The 5,000-nt window shown below is 53.9% G+C and overlaps 1 non-coding gene across 1 annotated transcript in view; it reads right to left on the bottom strand.

The window, feature by feature from the left end:
- The window catches only part of LOC124773535, a 1,909-nt gene extending 431 nt beyond the window's left edge, over positions 1 to 1,478 (bottom strand). The window contains exon 1 of the ribosomal RNA XR_007014779.1: positions 1 to 1,478. This exon is cut by the window's left edge and continues 431 nt beyond it. This is a non-coding gene — a ribosomal RNA (small subunit ribosomal RNA).
- Between the last annotated feature and the right edge of the window lie 3,522 nt (positions 1,479 to 5,000).

Genomic DNA, 5,000 nt, shown 5'->3' with positions numbered 1-5,000 from the left:
AATCGCTGACAGCACGAAGGATGTCACGCGACTAGTTAGCAGGCTAGAGTCTCGTTCGTTATCGGAATTAACCAGACAAATCGCTCCACCAACTAAGAACGGCCATGCACCACCACCCACCGAATCAAGAAAGAGCTATCAATCTGTCAATCCTTCCGGTGTCCGGGCCTGGTGAGGTTTCCCGTGTTGAGTCAAATTAAGCCGCAGGCTCCACTCCTGGTGGTGCCCTTCCGTCAATTCCTTTAAGTTTCAGCTTTGCAACCATACTTCCCCCGGAACCCAAAAGCTTTGGTTTCCCGGAGGCTGCCCGCCGAGTCATCGGAGGAACTGCGGCGGATCGCTGGCTGGCATCGTTTATGGTTAGAACTAGGGCGGTATCTGATCGCCTTCGAACCTCTAACTTTCGTTCTTGATTAATGAAAACATACTTGGCAAATGCTTTCGCTTCTGTTCGTCTTGCGACGATCCAAGAATTTCACCTCTAACGTCGCAATACGAATGCCCCCGCCTGTCCCTATTAATCATTACCTCGGGTTCCGAAAACCAACAAAATAGAACCGAGGTCCTATTCCATTATTCCATGCACACAGTATTCAGGCGGGCTTGCCTGCTTTAAGCACTCTAATTTGTTCAAAGTAAACGTGCCGGCCCACCGAGACACTCAATAAAGAGCACCCTGGTAGGATTTCAACGGGGTCCGCCTCGGGACGCACGAGCACGCACGGGGCGGTCGCACGCCTTCGGCTCGCCCCACCGGCAGGACGTCCCACGATACATGCCAGTTAAACACCGACGGGCGGTGAACCAACAGCGTGGGACACAAATCCAACTACGAGCTTTTTAACCGCAACAACTTTAATATACGCTATTGGAGCTGGAATTACCGCGGCTGCTGGCACCAGACTTGCCCTCCAATAGATACTCGTTAAAGGATTTAAAGTGTACTCATTCCGATTACGGGGCCTCGGATGAGTCCCGTATCGTTATTTTTCGTCACTACCTCCCCGTGCCGGGAGTGGGTAATTTGCGCGCCTGCTGCCTTCCTTGGATGTGGTAGCCGTTTCTCAGGCTCCCTCTCCGGAATCGAACCCTGATTCCCCGTTACCCGTTACAACCATGGTAGGCGCAGAACCTACCATCGACAGTTGATAAGGCAGACATTTGAAAGATGCGTCGCCGGTACGAGGACCGTGCGATCAGCCCAAAGTTATTCAGAGTCACCAAGGCAAACGGACCGGACGAGCCGACCGATTGGTTTTGATCTAATAAAAGCGTCCCTTCCATCTCTGGTCGGGACTCTGTTTGCATGTATTAGCTCTAGAATTACCACAGTTATCCAAGTAACGTGGGTACGATCTAAGGAACCATAACTGATTTAATGAGCCATTCGCGGTTTCACCTTAATGCGGCTTGTACTGAGACATGCATGGCTTAATCTTTGAGACAAGCATATGACTACTGGCAGGATCAACCAGGGAGCTGCGTCAACTAGAGCTGAGCAGCCGGCCGCCCGGGAGTGTGTCCCGGGGGCCCGCGCGAACACGCAAGCGTTCGCTCAATCATTCTGCAAACAGGAGGAGGCTGAGCTCCCCTGCACAATACACCTCGAAACCCTCTCAGGTCCCGGCGGCGCGCAGCGCCGTCCCAAGTACTTGGTCGGGTTCGAGAGAGGCGCAATCGCCCGGAGTTAGGCGAGTAGACGCTTTCGGTGCGACCACCCGTGCTCCCAACTGAGCTTGCCGCTGCCGACAGAGGCCCGGGAGCGTGCTGTCGTGGCATTGCCGGCGGGAGACAACACGCGCCACCTACGGTGACCGGCAGCTCCAACGCCAGCGCCACAGAAGGACAAAAGCCCCACTTGGGTGCCGAAGCGAACTCTCCCAGCACAGCGCACGCGCCAACACATCCGCACAGCTGCGATACAAACCACCAGCGAGAACCGCTGGGGCGACCGAGCAGCAGACGGCGTCGCGGCGCCGAGCGCCGGGCGGCGGCGCATCCTCAACGCACACAGTCCTCAATCGGACCAGCACACTGAAGATGTCCACCGCGCTTCGCACCGGGCCCGCGAGGACCTACTTTGGCCGCACGGCGCCGCGCGCAGGGTGCGCCGGCGCGCAGCTGCGACGCCTGCCGCGTCCGTCGGCCGGCGCGCCTGCCACTGGCCGCCCCCACCAGCCGGCTGTAGCGCGTGCGCCCACGCACCGCGCGGCCAGCACGCCGGGAGGCGCCCCCTCACCGGCCGGGGACGGTCCCACCCAGCCACCGCCGCGTATCGCTTCACACCCAGATGCCGTTCAGTTTCATCGGCATGGTGGGTATCGCTGGAACAACCGGTTAGTACCTCAACCTATCGTCGCCATCACCGATTCACCCCTAGCGAGAACAACCGCACCACAACGGGTTACCATTTCTTCATTTGCGTAACTTCACCAGAAAACGTAGGCGTCCATCGCCATTAGCAACTTCAACGATTATTGCATGCCTGTGTCAGGTGTCACGCCACACTACGTCTGCCCACATACACGCAACAAAATGTGCACGCCTAGACAATACGTGGAAGGTGGCCCCCGTACGTATGCGATGTCCATTGCTCGAACGACTGTCAACCGGCCTCTGTAGCATGTCGCAGATATGGAACGCGGTGCACCATGCTATCACGGTGTTTGAGGAGAGACGACTAGGCCCGAATACATCAACAGACAGCTCATGCTGATCGCCATCCACGGCGTCCGTTCCTCCCACACGTCTCTATGGCGTACCACACTGCAATCCAGCTCTCATAGGGAGACGACACGTAGCTGCGTGCACAATATTTGCACTGTATGGTCCGCCGTTTTTGGGCGCAGTCGTTGTACGGTCACACATGTGCCACGATGTATCATTCAGTACATAAGGACGAATGTGCAGTACAGATTGTGGTTTATGCGTACGACATCAGCGGACAGTTGACACAGGCCGCACCACAACGTAGCCTGAGTACGTCGCATGCGAAGGGCATTGAACATGCAAACTTCTCACCAACCAGCTTGCGAAGGCAGGGGGCAAGGTGGGGACGTGGGGAGGGGTGGGGCGGGGGGCGGCATGTACGTCCTGCTGCCATCCACATTACAGTGTACAGCAGGAGCATGTGGAAAGTCAGCAAGACTTGCAAGGTGTTTAACATGAAGCGATACACAGGGGAGCGGGCAGTGCGAGTAGCGAACTATATTGCGAGGGTTGCGGGTGGGCAACACTACACTAATTGAACGAGTCGTATAACAATTACAGAGCAGGTTTAGGCGACAACGTGGGTTACGTTAGCGGACAACGTGGGTTACGTTAGCGGACAACGTGGGTTACGTTAGCGGACAACGTGGGTTACGTTAGCGGACAACGTGGGTTACGTTAGCGGACAACGTGGGTTAGGTTAAGGCACAACGTGGGTTACGTTAAGGCACAACGTGGGTTACGTTAAGGCACAACGTGGGTTACGTTAAGGCACAACGTGGGTTACGTTAAGGCACAACGTGGGTTACGTTAAGGCACAACGTGGGTTACGTTAAGGCACAACGTGGGTTACGTTAAGGCACAACGTGGGTTACGTTAAGGCACAACGTGGGTTACGTTAAGGCACAACGTGGGTTAGGTTAGGGGACAACGTGGGTTAGGTTAGGGGACAACGTGGGTTAGGTTAGGGGACAACGTGGGTTAGGTTAGGGGACAACGTGGGTTAGGTTAGGGGACAACGTGGGTTAGGTTAGGGGACAACGTGGGTTAGGTTAGGGGACAACATGGGTTAGGTTAGGGGACAACATGGGTTAGGTTAGGGGACAACATGGGTTAGGTTAGGGGACAACATGGGTTAGGTTAGGGGACAACATGGGTTAGGTTAGGGGACAACATGGGTTAGGTTAGGGGACAACATGGGTTAGGTTAGGGGACAACATGGGTTAGGTTAGGGGACAACATGGGTTAGGTTAGGGGACAACATGGGTTAGGTTAGGGGACAACATGGGTTAGGTTAGGGGACAACATGGGTTAGGTTAGGGGACAACATGGGTTAGGTTAGGGGACAACATGGGTTAGGTTAGGGGACAACATGGGTTAGGTTAGGGGACAACATGGGTTAGGTTAGGGGACAACATGGGTTAGGTTAGGGTACAACATGGGTTAGGTTAAGACACAACATAGGTTAGGTTAAGGCACAACATAGGTTAGGTTAAGGCACAACATAGGTTAGGTTAAGGCACAACATAGGTTAGGTTAAGGCACAACATAGGTTAGGTTAAGGCACAACATAGGTTAGGTTAAGGCACAACATAGGTTAGGTTAAGGCACAACATAGGTTAGGTTAAGGCACAACATAGGTTAGGTTAAGGTACAACATAGGTTAGGTTAGGTTACACGTTGTTGTAAGGAAAGGTGTAGGGGGGGGGGGGCGGGGGCGGGGGCGGCAGGTTCGTTGATAGTGATTATAGTAAGTGAATGCTTGTGACATGATGAGATTTGTCACGTCAGGATGCACCTTTGGCTTATTAGAGGCGGCGCTCCAATTCTATGCTTGTGTCAGACCTGTGTCTTTGACTCATGTCATTGTTTGTGCGCTGTGACAGGAGGTACTATTGTGATGTTGGGTGCACCGTTGTATAGGACATGTGTGGGTGTTGGTGCCTTATCTGCGCAATGGTGGATGTCGAAAGGGTGGGATATTCTATTTTCCGCATGGACCTCCTGGTCTGGTTGTGATAGTGTGGATTGTGTAATGTGGCGGAGAGGATGCACTGGATGTTGTTCCATGCTGGTGCTTACGTATTGTATGTGCGCCTGTTAGAAGCAGAGAGTGGTGCGTGATCAGAGTGTCTGGCTGACGTGTGGTTCCCATTGTGGGCAGACTCTTTCAGCATGTATACGGACAGTTGTATATATTTTCTGTAGTTTGATGGCTCTGCATTGATTACTAATCAGCGCCGTGTGTACGGGTAATCTGGTTCCAGTCCAAAATGTTCCATCTGTGTACA

The sequence above is a fragment of the Schistocerca piceifrons genome, unplaced genomic scaffold, assembly GCF_021461385.2.
Source record: "Schistocerca piceifrons isolate TAMUIC-IGC-003096 unplaced genomic scaffold, iqSchPice1.1 HiC_scaffold_954, whole genome shotgun sequence".
NCBI classification, from domain to species: domain Eukaryota; kingdom Metazoa; phylum Arthropoda; class Insecta; order Orthoptera; family Acrididae; genus Schistocerca; species Schistocerca piceifrons.
This window is presented reverse-complemented; position numbering and strand designations above follow the sequence as displayed.